Source organism: Rhineura floridana, chromosome 14 (genome assembly GCF_030035675.1).
Source record: "Rhineura floridana isolate rRhiFlo1 chromosome 14, rRhiFlo1.hap2, whole genome shotgun sequence".
In the NCBI taxonomy this organism is placed as follows: Eukaryota; Metazoa; Chordata; class Lepidosauria; order Squamata; family Rhineuridae; genus Rhineura; species Rhineura floridana.
In genome coordinates, this window is record NC_084493.1 from 11,921,928 (window position 1) to 11,936,799 (window position 14,872).

General features: G+C 44.1%; 1 protein-coding gene across 2 annotated transcripts in view; it reads right to left on the minus strand.

The window, feature by feature from the left end:
* Positions 1-14,872, minus strand: part of SHC4 (SHC adaptor protein 4) — a 61,877-nt gene that overhangs the window by 38,152 nt on the left and 8,853 nt on the right. The window contains exon 2 of one of the 2 annotated variants that reach the window (XM_061595010.1): positions 6,993-7,133. The exons of the other annotated variant lie outside the window; for it this stretch is intronic. The gene's annotated coding sequence lies outside the window, so the exon portion shown is untranslated. The remainder of the gene's footprint in view (positions 1-6,992; positions 7,134-14,872) is intronic. 2 annotated transcript variants of the gene reach the window in all.

Consider the following 14,872-nt stretch of genomic DNA (forward strand, 5'->3'; position numbering starts at 1 on the left):
CTGGCCTCATCCACACCAGACCTTTATTTCACTGTAGACCAGCCTTTCCCAACCAGTGTGCCTCCAGATATTGTTGGACTACAACTCCCATCAGCCTCAGCCAGCATTGCCAATGGTCAGGAAAGATGGGAATTGTGGTCCAACAACATCTGGAGGCACACTGGTTGGGAAAGGCTGCTTTAGACAGTCATGGCCTTCCCTAAAGAATCCCGGGAAGTGCAGTGAGTGAAAGCTGCTGAGAGCTGCTAGGAGATGCCCTGTTCCCCTCACAGAGCTTCAATCAGAGTGGCTGACTGTTAAACCACTCTGGCCACTGGAGCTGTGTCAGGGGAATAGGAGTCTCCTCTCAGCACCCTTCACAAACTACACTTTCCCAGGATTCTCTGGGGGAAGCCATGACTGTCTAAAGTGAAATAAAGGTCTGGTGTGGGTGTGGCCCCCTGATTAGGCAAGCCCAGCAGCTGGGAGTCTGGCTTTTAGAACACTGACAGTTGGTTCTTACTGAGCATGCCTGACATTATCATTGAGTTCAATGCAAAACTTCTTAAATTGATGAAACATCAGCCAGGCATTTTTTTTAACTTTTAAAGTGCAGAAGATGAAAATCAGAGTATGGGGCAAGGTCAGTAATATTATTACAGGTACTCTGTGAACATGGCTGATTTTTAATGAATTTCAACAAATTATGAGAACTCTGACAGAAAAAACTCCAAAAGGGGACTGGTTTTTCTCTCTCTCTTTTTACACTTTGAACTCTCAATTTTCTCTGACTGTTTTGTGTATTGCCATGAAAATTTAGAAGGTTGTTAAGCAAGCATTTCTGAGTTTAGGACTATATGTTTTGTAAGGTGTTGTTTTGAAATGAGCTTATGGGAAGCATCAGAATGGCATGGGGGGTATTGTCAATTTAACATTGCGGAATGCAAAAAATCCGTGCTGACTATAGTATACAGCCACTTTTGTGGCTGTATAATAATAGGGTGGGTTCTAAAAACATCTCAGGTATCAAATACCAGGATAAAGAGGTGTGTCCTAAGAATATGACAAAAGCTATAGAATGAGCGTGCCAGACTCATCTCTGTGGGCATGGCCACTGGATTGGCTGATGGGAGTTGTAGTTCAAAAAAGTAACTTTTCCAAGCTCTGCCGCAGGCTCCTGCCCAAGGGCCCAGTCTTGCCTGGTGCCGGCCCTGAGCTCAGGATCTTTCCCAGCTCTACCTGGAGATGCTGGGAACTGAGCCGGGGACCTTCTACATGCAAAATAGATACTTCACCACTGACCTACGGCCCTTTTCCAGCTGGGCCATATATATTTACTTATTTATTTATTATTTGATATCCCGCCCTTCCTCCCAGCAGGAGCCCAGGGTGGCGAACAAAAGCACTAAAAACACTTTAAAACATCATAAAAACAGACTTTAAAATATATTAAAACCAAACAACTTTTAAAACATTTTTTAAAAAAGCTTTGAAGAGATCTTTAAAAAAAGGTTAAAAAAACATATTGTTTAAAAATAAAGGTTTAAAAATATATTAAAAAGCAATTCCAACACAGAAGCAGACTGGGATAAGGTCTCTACTTAAAAGGCTTGTTGAAAGAGGAAGGTTTTCACTAGGCGATGAAAAGATAACAGAGATGGTGCCTGTCTAATATTTAAGGGTACGGAATTCTACAGGGTAGGTGCCGCCACACTAAAGGTCTGTTTCCTATGTTGTGCAGAATGGACCTCCTGATAAGATGGTATCTGCAGGAGGCCCTCACCTGCAGAGCGCAGTGAATGAATTGGTATATATGTCTTGGATCGACTATATTATCGACTTGGCTGGTATAAGTCAGCCACCCCTGCATTCACTAACAGAGAGAAGCTCTTTCCACCTCCTCTGTCCAGAATCAGAACAGATTGAAAGGTGGATGTCCAGTCCTGCATCCAATGAAATGCAAGCATGTTTAGTGTGGGCAAGTTCAATGTAGGAGAGGCTGAACCAGTGCAAACAGGAACTCAGCAGGAACAGCAGTCTCTCGTGCATTGTGGATTTTTAATGGGATATTTACCTTTTGTAGGCATTATAGGAGGCAATAGCGCGCCCACCACATTACTGACCCCTGCCATGTTTGTTTTCTGTCCTGCTTCTACTGACCTCCTCCATAGCCCTCCTGATAGCCTCAGAGCCCTAGTATCTATGGCGCCTTGCTACCCTCTGGAATTGGGCCTGATGTGAAATTCCATGTCCTTCTATCATGCTTAACTAACCCGCTTTCTCAATGCACTGGCCACTTAGCTATTCAGTAAGGGATTCAGTTATGAATGGCAAGGAACAAGCACATCTGGTAGGCTTCTGTGCCAGGTCAAGCACCCACGGGATGCCAAGCCACAACGGCTCATCAGGAGTAATTATAAAGGAAGTGAATGGAACAGCTGCAGCCCGCTCTCTTCATCCATCCCTGCAGACACCTGTGCTCTCAAGTGTCCCCTCCCAAAAAACTTGGATATTATAATTAAATGTTTGTACCCAGTGCAGTGGATCTAAAGGAGAGGGAGAAGCTAAAAATATACTCCCCAGCTCCTGAATCATAGATGAGTTTGAGAAACACTGAGTCACTGAAGTTCATTTCCTTCCCATAAGGATTTTGGACGGATAGAAAGGCAAAAATACAGAAACCATGCTGAAGCTATGCAGGGTTAGGTCTGGGTCTCTGGTGGCACTCAGCACCCAGAAGGGAGACTGCCTTGGACCCATACACATTCTGTCTTGAGCTCCCTAAATAAAAGGTGGGATAAAAATGAGAAAGAGGGAAAAAGTGTCTCTGGAGCAGTGTAATCACGCTTCCTCCTACCATGCCATGTTTCCTGTACTGATCAGTGATCATACACAAATTGTTCAGATTAAATGGAGGGAGGGAGAGCCTGGATGCATGTAGAAGAGACTTGCTGGGGTGGGGATGGGTCACATTATCTTCTCCCCTGCCCTTTAAAGTGATAGAACGTGGCAAAGTACAGATGGGGACCTTGTGGCCCTCCAGATGTTGCTGCAGTGCAGCTCCCGCCATCCCTGACCATTGGCCATTCCAGCTGATGGACGCTGGAGTGTAACATCTGGATGGCCACCGCTTCCCCACCCCTGCAGTGGAACATTTGTCTCCAAGTAGCGCATAGCCTCCAACACTTGCAAATTAAAATAGGGATGCCCTTATTAAACCCCTTCTTTTCATACCCTTTTGGTAAGAGACAGTCCCGGGTTCAATAGCTGGAACTTCTAGTCCAGTGGCTCAGTTAGCAGGTAATAGGAAAGACCTCTGCCTGCCACTCTGGAGAACCGCTGCTACAGACGGCGATGGGCTAGAGCAGCCTTTCCCAACCAGTGTGCCTCCAGCTCTTGTTGAACCACAACTCCCATCAGCCTCAGACAGCATTGCCAATGGTCAGGAAAGATGGGAATTGTGGTCCAACAACATCTGGAGGCACACTGGTTGGGAAAGGCTGGGCTAGAGAAACAGCCTGATCTTGAACAAAGCAGCTTCCTATGTATTGCCTAACACTGTCCTGTCCTGCAAGAAGGAAGGGCAGGATATAACTCTAATAATAATAATTAGACATGCCACAGGTGGTTCTTCTCCTGCTGAATGCTACATATATATATATAAGACAGTTTAGAAAGCAACAAACAGAACTTCACTCAAGCTTGCTCTGGATCCCTATAAGGATACCGTTAATCACCTAATATATATATATAAACGTAATTGTGATTAACCAAACAGAGGTTTTTATTATATTAACAAAATGTTTCAGCTTCCGCCTTCATCAGCTGCCAACATACAAATGCTGTTACCAAGGTGGCAGTTATAGAGCTTTGAGGATGGAATGCTCAGAGGGGCTTCATTTGCAGAAGCTAAGTTGTGGTGGTACTGTCCTCCAGGTTCAGGCCATGTGGTGCCAATATATATAAGACAGTTTAGAAAGCAACAAACAGAACTTCAGTCAAGCAGCTGATGAAGGCGGAAGCTGAAACGTTTTGTTAATATAATAAAAACCTCTGTTTGGTTAATCACAATTATGTTTATATATATATATATATATATATTAAAGGTTGTGAGCACAGTAGCCGCCTACAGCAAAACGTTTCCATTGGCTACACCTGGAGGGGCAACAGGTTGGAGGGGCAACAGGTTGACGTGGCAATCAGTTGCAAAATCTGTTTGAAGCTGAATTTTAAAAAAAATGCACTTGAGCTGATCCGATCAAGTTTGGGCTGTAAACACATTAATCGCCAGAATAAAGTGTTCCATTAGCCACACCTGGAGGGGGAACGGGCTGATCTGCCAGTCAGTTGTGAAATCTCTTTGAAGCTGAATTTTAGAAAAACACATCCTGCTCCCACCAGGTTTTACAGAAGACCTCTGGGAGGCTGGGCCTGGCAACCAAGAGGTCTTCTGTATCTTTAAAAGTTGTGCAGGGGGAAAGGAGAATTCCACCTTGTGGTTTTTCCCATTACAGGGTTGCAAGAACACCTGCACTTGGCTGACTTTCTCTTCTCCTAAAGATACAGGATCAGTCTCAGGCCCTGAGCCTGGCAACCCTAGTCTCTATGGACTTAGCCTGCCCTTCCCAGTTTTAAAATAATAATAATAATAATAATAATTTAATTTATGTGTCGCCTATCTGGCCAATAAAGCCTTTGTTCTTCAGCTTAAAGATATGCTGGGGGGAGGGGGAAACATGATGGTGTCCTACAATCTGCTGTCAACAGTTCAAAATGAGCCTCACCAGCATGTGAAATGGTAGGGTTTTTAATTGCTGTAAACTGCCCAGAGAGCTTTGGCTATGGGGTGGTATATAAATGTAATAAATAAATAAATTGCCTGTGGGGAAAAACTACCACTAGCATATAACACCTTGCTTGCAGGACTTGCACCGGTTGCCAATCTGCTACTGGTCAAAGTTTAAGAGGTATATAAAGGCCTATACAGCTCAAAACCAGGTTACTAGAGAGACCGCATTATCCCTTATGTACCCAGGAAGTCACTGCGGTCTGTGTGAGAGTTTCTCCTGCAATTTCCAAAGATATCACACACCCACTCTGCAGTAACTCAGAGCAGGGGTTTCAATGTAGTTGCCCCTGTTCTGTGGGACAGCATTCCTGCCGACATAGGACAGGAACCCATTATCTGTTCTTTCCAGAAACAGTTGAAGACATTTTTGTTTTGACAGGTTTCCCCAACTGGATGAATAGGTCTCTGTCAAAGAATTGTTTTAAAAATATATCTGCTCTTGTTTTCTGTGTTGTTTTTAAAAGATTTTTAGCTGGTTTTATTGTATCTTGTACATTGCCTTGAGACATGTGTGTGAAAGAAGATAACGTGAATGAATGAATGAATGAATAAAGAAATGGGTATACCATGGCACTTTAGCTTTCATGCATGTGTTGGTTTCTATGCATGCTTGTTGGAGACATGAACCGCTTTAATTTTCTAGAGATCCTGGGGAGGTAGCCGAATTCTTAAGAATGAAAGTGCCACTGGCCAAACAAGACACAGTGTTAGAAGCGTATGGACTCGCAGCCTCTCAGATTAATATATAAATAACCATCTGGCTGCCCTGGCACGTGTTGCAAAACACTGGCAAATCACACCAACAGAATTTTAAGAAGGCATCCACAAAAGGCAAAAGCAGGTCAATTTACCAGGGATAGAAACCAGAAAATAGGAGCATAAGCTGATGGGTTGGTTGGGACTCGCACCAGTGGCACTACATGTGACATTTTTAAATTGGGGGGAGGGTTTAAGAGAAGTAGAAATTTGGTAGAGTGACAAGAAAGGCGAAAGGAGTATGCCCCAGACATTTATGCAAGTATTCTGCTAATTAAACTGTCATGGGTCTCTTCCACCTATCCCAAGCCATAGGAATTATTAGGTGGTATTCAATGCTAGTTCTACTCAGAGGAGACTGTGACGATCCCACCAGCTGGCTCTACCTGTGAACAATACTGCCTGAGACTTCGCCTTTAGTCTCCTTCTGGCTTCTTGTTACTATGTGTCTGAGTGTCCTTGCCGTCCACAACCCCCCTTGTATCTTTGTCTATAAAACATACAATCCTGGGTTGCTCTATATGCTTGATGATGTTACAATATCTCCCTTCACCGCTGCCACCATTTGATATTATTTCTCTGCCTTTGGTATTACCCTGCCCACCCTTCTGGTCTGTATCAACCCCAGCCAAGGATCAGGCTTTTGGTAAACCAATAAAATATTTATTTATAAACACCAGGAAATAACAAGATTATATAAGGTAGATTTAACAAGCGTATGGTTTCATACAGTGTCACTCTTTATGTTTCTGGTCATATATAATTTGCCTAAATATCAGCCAAATACAATCCAGGCCTCCCTCAGAACTCTGCCAACCAACTCATCCAAATAACTCTCCACTAACGACTCTCACGACTCTCACGACCCCTCAACAACAACTCCCCCGACTCAACTGTCATCCTCTCATTTATACCTTCAGCCATTCAAACACTCAGCCAATCATCATCCAACATTCTCCAGCATTCTAGCCCATGTACTCCCCCCTCTTACTCAGTCACTTACTATATATTACTTAATAAACCCACACTTACCATATTTACAGATATTAAAATACAGGGACATCACATAGACCCATTGAAGTTAATAGACATGACTAATTTAGGTTCATTAATTTCAGTGGGTATATTCTGAGTTGAATACAACCCATTGTTTAGTATGAATACTAAGAATATAGGAAGTTGAAGAATCAAGTGCTTGGTCCTTCTAGCTCATTATTATCTGCACCAGGTGTGGAGAACCGTTAGCCCTCCAGATTTTGCTGATCCACAACTCCCATCAGCCCCAGCAGGCATAGCCAATGACAAAGGATGATGAGCAACATCTGGAGGCCAAAGGTTCTCCACACTTGATCTACATTAAGTAGTACTGGCTCCCCAGGGATTTAGACAGGGTTTTTTCTAGACATACCTAAAGATGCCAGGGATTGAACCTGGGACCTTCTGCCTGCAAAGCATGTGCTCTGCCACTGAGCTACACAGTCCTTCTCCACTTCCATTAGAGATCTTGAACCCTTTAGGACACACAAAGAATTGCAATTCCCAGAGTTCCCTAGAGAGACAGAATGACTATGTTAAACTAGTATGTTTGCAGTATAGATATGCTCTGTGAAAGACAAAGAGAAAAGGAGACAATGAGAGGGAGAAGACAGAGAGAGTCATGTTAAAAACTGGGTCTCATGGTACATCTTGGGGTTAAAGGTGTGGCGAATCCAAAAAGATTAAAGACCTCAGTGTTAGAAAACATAACTAGGAAAAGGGGGGAAGAGGAGTGGGTAGTGGAGGCTGATCTATTTGGGTGAATGGGGCACTGCCGCACCAACCTCAGTCTGCCCTCAGCCAGTCCCCATCTGCCTGTCTTCTTATTTATGTCCAGACCAGATGGTGGCAGGACTGGCTATCAGTTCCCACCTCTGAGGGCTCATCTACCTGGTGGTTTACTGTGTGTTTGGTGCTACTAACATCTCCTTTAAATTTGCATGGCTCACATGACGTTACTGGCAAACAGAAGTTATCATACAGTTTCCCCCCCTCTAAATCCATACTAACCTAATCCACTGATAATACAAAAAAGGGAAGAAAAAAAGCTTTCCCTCCCTTTCTCTAGTGCTTGCAGATGCTTTGCTCCGATGCTTTTAGGTGGATGTGTCAATCATTCCCATCTCCATGTCCACTCCGTCCTTCTCCCTTCATTCATTTTATTTCCTGTAGGCTGACAAGCAACTTCCATTCTACTGGCCTTTTTTATGTTGCTACAAATGGTGCCTTTATTTTCTTTTACCCCTAACCTGTGTGCAAAAGCATAACACTGCTCAAACAAAGATTTGTATTTCAGCTGTACCCTACCAGAAAAACACAGATATTTACACTTTTGTTTTGTTTTTAAAGGAACCTACTGCAGCTGGTAGAACAAACTGAGCATGCTCGGTCACCTTAGCAACCAGAGGGAGTGGAAATGTATAATTAGAGGGCGGGCCCACTAGGAAAAAGCAAGACTAATCCTCCCGAGAGGAATGCCTGTTTGTGTGAATGGGAAAAAGCGATTGGCAAGCTAACATTGAGCAGGAACTGTGGACGATGCAAATGAAAAGTGAATAAATGCTCCCATGTAGATGAGCCCTAAGTCTCAGTGTTGCCCTTGTAGAACTCAGCAGGGAGGAGGATGGGGATAAGACTAGAATTAGCTGGCTCTGTCATTGGTTCTGCCTCTGCCCACTGTTGGTCAACCTGCCTTCCGCCCTACCAATCCTAATGGGCAGCAGCCGCCACTGCAAGGCTGCAGCATGTATCTACTGGTTACATGGTGCAGAAGTTAAGGCAGGCACATTAAGGCTGTGAACACACTAGCTGCCTACAGCAAAGCATTTCCATTAGCGTTGATCTGCCAACCAGGTGCAAAATCTCTTTGAAGCTGAATTTAAAAAAAATGCACTCAAGCTGATTCCATCAGGTTTTACAGTAAAAAGGGTGGGGTTTGACTAGCATCATATGCCCCCATTTTTAGAAGACAGAGGTGGAGATACACTGGAACCGGCCCAACAGTAATTGTGTCTCTACCCTAACTTATAATTTCCAGGCTTGTGGGTGCATGAGTTAATTTTTAAGTCCTTAACTCGAATGTCCATCTCATGGGCCATATTTATTTATTTATTCAATTTATATCATGGCCTTCCTCCCAGACTGGGGTCGTCATTTGGCTTGTGAGGCCATTTCGCCCAGTAATGCTCAACTGCCCTACACCTGGTATTATGTGATACATATTATATGATATGTACCTGGTATTATGTGTCCTGTGTGGTGCAAATAAAGGTACAGTTGCAACAAAGTAATCAGGAGTCTTCAAGTGTGCTCACCTTTTAAATTTGCTGCCAAATGCAAGCCTCACTGGGATGAGCTCCTCTTGGAAGCGCCCAATCAGAGTTCAGGAGTGGAGGTGAGCACTGGCTCAAGCAGTCCTTCACAGTTAAATTTGAGTTCAGCACTGAAGGCAAGCCAGCTGGAATCAGTCCCAGTTGGAGATCCCAGGAACTAGACTATTGATTGAGGCTTCTCACCTCCATTCTGGTGGAACTGACTGAGCTTAATGAAAAAATACAGTTGGACAAGTATAACCAGGATTCAGTGTCCGGCTAGAGAAGAAGAACTGTGAGTATTTGCAGCCTATCGCTATTGCCAATCACATACCAGCAAATTCAGGTTGCACCATTATAGCTGACTGGCAGATTTTGCACAACAAACTCCCTTCCTCAAAATATCAGACTTTTTGTGTTAAAGAAAGTGATGGGAAAAGGCACGCTTTGGCACAACATCATCTAACCTCCCCACAAACATATCAGAATGGATGCTCATTAAATAGCCAATATAGTCTAATTTCCCTGAAAATTAATGCTCAATAAACAGGTCATCTGGAAGTGCTCCAAGTCTCCAGAGCATTTTGGGTGTTATTCTCCTCCCCACATTCAATCAAAAGGAAGAGCAGAGAGAAAATATATTTGGCAGAAACCCACATATTCTAATTTTGGAAAATGCCTTGTTTTGCACATAGACTCATCCATCTGCAAAACTCTTTGAAGACTCTGCTCACCTCTACAGGGGTGCAGATGCCAACATTCCTCCTTCAACTCAACTGTTTAGATTACAAGGCCATGACTGCTAGGCTGAGAATATCACATGTACCCCCAATTTGAGCACCCCTGATCTTTTAAGTGTACCTAAGTCTATGCAACTGTGCCTAATTTTTCATCGGGCTGAAACCAGAAACCTCAAATATACTGAAGCCTGAGGTTAGTGGTGAAATGGCAAACCAGGACGGGTTTCAGGACTGGTCACGGAACTGAAACAGCCTTGGTCGCTCTGGTAGATGATTTGAGGAGGGCATTAGATAGGGGAGAATTCTCCTTTCTTGTCCTCCTCGATCTCTCAGCGGCTTTTGATACTGTCGACCACAGTATCCTTTTACATCGCCTGGAGGGATTGGGAATTGGAGGTACTGTATTGCAGTGGTTCCATTCCTTCCTCTCCGATAGGTTTCAACAGGTAGCATTGGGGGAGGAGGTTTCAGACCCTTGGCCTCTCAATTGTGGTGTGCCACAGGGTTCTATCCTCTCTCCCATGCTATTCAACATCTATATGAAGCCGCTGGGGGCAATCATCAGGAGATTTGGGCTGCAGTGTCATCAATATGCAGATGACACTCAGCTCTATCTCTTGTTTAAATCTTCACCAGAGTCGGCTGTGGAGACCTTGTCCAAGTGCCTGGAATCCGTGAGTGGATGGATGGGAAGGAACAAGCTGAAACTGAACCCTGATAAGACCAAGGTGCTGCTGGTGGGGGACAAAGGAAGGTTGGGAGAAGTTGACTTGAAGTTCAGTGGGGTGAGTTTACCCCTGAAGGACCAGGTCCGCAGCCTTGGGGTTGTACTTGACTCCAGGCTGTCCATGGAGGCTCAGATTTCGGCAGTGAGCCGGGCAGCCTGGTGTCAACTACACGTCATACGAAGGCTGCAACCCTACCTTCCTGTTCATCAGCTCCCAATGGTAGTACATGCCCTGGTCACCTCTCATTTGGATTACTGTAATGCGCTCTATGTGGGGTTACCCTTGAAAATGGTCCGGAAACTACAACTTATACAAAATGCGGCGGCTCGACTACTTACAAACAGTCGCCGCCGGGATCACATCACACCAGTGTTGTTCGATCTACACTGGCTTCCAGTTGTTTTCCAGGCCCAATTCAAGGTATTGGTATTAACCTTTAAATCCCTATACGGTCTCAGCCAAGTTTATCTTACGGAGCGCCTTCAACGCCACCAATTATGCCGCCCGACAAGATCAGCCACACAGGGCCTTCTCTCAATCCTGCCGACAAAAACAGCCAGATTGGCGGGTACTAGAGAGAGGGCATTCTCAGTGGCGGCCCCCACCCTCTGGAACTCCCTCCCACAAGATCTACGGCATGCCTCTTCCCTAAATACATTTCGTAAAGCCTTAAAGACCTGGCTCTTTCAACAGGCCTTTGGGATTCCCGGGGAGGGTTAATTACTAGATTGAATTGCCTCCTACTGTATTGTATGCTGTATTGTTTTTATACTGTTTTTATATTGTACTGTTGTATTTCATTATGCTGTGTTTTAACTGTTGTACGTCGCCTAGAGTGGCCATAGGCCAGATAGGCGACACAGAAATTAAAAGTTATTATTTATTTATTATTACTTAGACAAAACAGGTACATGAAAAATCATGTTTGACTAGATGTCTGTGGCCAAATAAATTTAGCCAAAGAAGTTCTCCACCATTTACCTCCATGACAGGAATAGCTTTTCCTGTGTAATTTCGGCTCAACAGGTAGCTGTGAAAGGAACGGGAACCTGGCCAATCCACTTCCCCAATTTCCCGTTTTGACCAGTGATGATCTACAAAGATTGGCATAGTCCCCTTGTAGGTTGTTGCTAATACCCAGAAGGACCCTCAGTCATAAGAGCATAGAAGCTACCTTATGCTGAATCAGGTCACAGACCCATCTAGCTCAATATTGTCTACACTGACTGGCAGTGGCTCTCCGGGGCTTCAGACAGGGGTCCCTTCCAGCCCTCCCTGGAGATGCTAAGGCTTGCACCTGGGACCTGCTCACAGCTTGGAAAAGTTACTTTTTTGAACTACAACTCCCATCAGCCTCAGCCAGCATGGCCACTGGATTGGGCTGATGGGAGTTGTAGTTCAAAAAAGTAACTTTTCCAAGCTCTGGACCTGCTGCATGCAAAGCAGTTGCTCTACCACTGAGCTACAGCTCTTCCTCGCCCTAAGAAGAACCCTGCTGCATCAGACCAAAGATCGGTCCAATTCTGTATCCAGTAGCCAATCAGATGCCTCTGGGAAGCCCACAAGTAGGACATGAGGGCAATAGCCCTTGCTCCTTTTGTTGTTCTCCAGCAGTGGGTATTCAGTGGCATACTGCCTCTGAAGCTGAAGAGTCATATTCAGCAGGTGTGGGGAACCTTTGGCCCTCTGGATGTTGCTGAACTACAACTCCCATCAGCCCCAGCAAGCATGGCCAATGGCCAGGAAAGTCGGCAGTTGCAGATCAGTAACACCAGGAGGGCCAAAGGTTCCCCGCATATGATATATAGCATGGAGCAGAGGTAGGGTACCAGGCTCAGGGCCTGAGGATGATTCTGTATCTTTAAGAGAAGGGAAAATTCAGCCAAGTGCAGGTGTTCTTGCAACTCTGTAATGGGAAAAACCACAAGGTGAAATTCTCCCCCCTGCGCAACTTTTAAAGATACAGAAGACCTCTCGGTTGCCAGGCCCGGCCTCCAAGAAGTCTTCTGTATCTTTAAAAGTTGTGCAGGGGGAAGGGAGAACTAGTCAAGTAATTTGCCCCATAATATACCATTAGTAGGTCCTTTTTTGTGACAGTACTCACCATTACGGAGTACCAGCGTCTCTTTTTTTGCTGCCTATGCCAGCCATTTTGTGCTGTCACCCACAATACTTTATCAAGATAGGAGAACCAACACCTCATTTTTTAAAACCAAAAAAGCATTGTCTATTAGTGCAAGGTTATGAAGATTTGAAAGGAACCAGTATTTATCTTCATTTTCAATTTCTTTTTCTCTTTGCTCATCTATTTATTTTTAAAAAACTACCTAGCTCCTTATGAAATCCCATATGTGCAACTGCACAAAAATGTATTTCACATTGCACATTTTTTTGACATTGCACAAAATGTGTCCAGCTGCACAGTAGAACAAACCCTGCCAGGAAGGTTGCCTAGAACTTCAGGGTGAGGATTTCCCACCCCAGAACTAAGGAGTGGAGGATAAGGTAGGTGGTGGTGGCACATACAGTTCTGTCCTCCAACACCTCACTGGTGTCATCCGCCCCCCATCTGAGGCAGATCTCACTCTGCCTAACAGTAGGGCCGGCTCTGTTCCTTGAAGAACTTTTACATTAAAAACTATAATTTCATATTTTAATCAGTTGCAGTTTGAAATGTTTTAAAACCCCATCTTGAACATTCTGCCAGAACCCATATTGGGAAAGAAGTATAAGTGTAAGGAAGCTTAGACAGGCAGGGGGTGGGCAAACAAGGGAGGGGAGTGGCACGGAAAATGTGGTTCTCAAGAAATCACTGATGCAGCAAAGTTTTTCCTCTGCCAGGAAGTGAAAGAGAGAAACGATGTATGCAAATAAGGTTAGCTGGCTATTATTTGATGGGGAATTCCACCACCAATAATTTAAATATATTTTAAAAGATCAGCTATATGCACAAAGATTTGAACTGATAAAAATGATCAATTTCTTCTCAATCTCATCCTCTGTATGCTGTTCAGTAGAGCTTTTTGGGATGACCCAGGCTCTATTAAAGGCTGACCCAAGGGAAGTGATGGAGCCATTTCAAGCCTGCTGTGATATGTTAGTGAGGCATTTTGATAGTACAGATAGTACAGATGTTTGCATCTGCTGGAACTGGGACTTCACTATTACTGCAGGTGAATCTGGCAAAGTCTTGTTGATTTTTTTCGGTTGATGCAGGCTAAGGATGTGGACAAGGTGCTTGATCAGCAGGCCCAAGCAACCACTTGTTTGTGGGATGCTTGCCCCTCTTGGCTAATAAAATCTAGCAGAGAGGGGATAGCCGTTGGGCCAGGGAGGTAATTAATGCCTCTTTATGAGAGGGGGTGGTCCTCAGCCCCCTGAAAGAGAAAGTAGTAAGACCACTCCTGGATGATTTTAGTAATTTCAGACTGGTGGCAAAAGCCCCTTTTCTGGGCAAGGTTCTTGAGTGGGTGGTTGCTGATCAGATCCAGACACTCTTGGATGAAATTGATTTTCAGGATCCATTTCAATTGGGATTCAAAAACAGGCTTGGTTACCCTGTATGATAAACTGTGTCAGAAGAGAGATGGGGGGAGTATAACCTTGTTGAGTCTCTTTGATCTCTCAGTAGCTTTCAACACCATTGACTTTGGTATTATTCTGGAGCAACCGTCTGAGTTGAGTATAGGGGGCACTGCTTTGCAGTGGTTCCACTCCTTGTTAATGCAAAGCAGGGGTGGCGAACCTCAGGCCTGAGGGGCCAAATGTGGCCCTCGAGGCCTCTCTGTTTGGCCCTCAGAACTATCCTCAGACCACCCCCCTTACTGACCCTGCTTCACACCACGAGTGCTTTTGCCTAGCTGGAATGTGTCATTGATACTGATAACGCTGAAAAAAAATTCCCACCATGATGCAAAGCATGCACTGTATCACTGACACATGGTCCCTCATGCAATGAGTCCTCAGCACTACCCAGGGTTGTTTTAAGGATTACTGCAATAATACACGTGAAGTGCTTTAGCAGGTTTTTAAAAAAATAATACCATTTTTATTAGATTTTTTTCAATAAGTAACTAGAAACAAAATACTGAGAAGAAAAAAGAAAAAGAAACTCTCAATAACTTCAAAAGGGATGGTCGACATAACTAAAGAGAAGCAAAACCAGGATCAAGAGTTCCAAATGTCCTGAGATATTGATGGAAGTTGCTGTTGTAATTGATGTGTGAAGACATATGAAATAAAATCCTACCAAATGGTGCAAAAAGCGTCAGGCTTGGCATGTCCTTGAAGTGAACATATAGAAAGTGCGATTTTTTTCTAGAAGAGTGATAGTTCAGGTGTTCTCGATTATCTAAATGTTTCCATTTTTGAATGATTGACAATAAATAGGTTACTTAATTTTTAGATGATATGTCTAGATTGCAGCCATCAGAAACCAATAACAGGGCCAATTGGTGACTATTTTAATGTGAA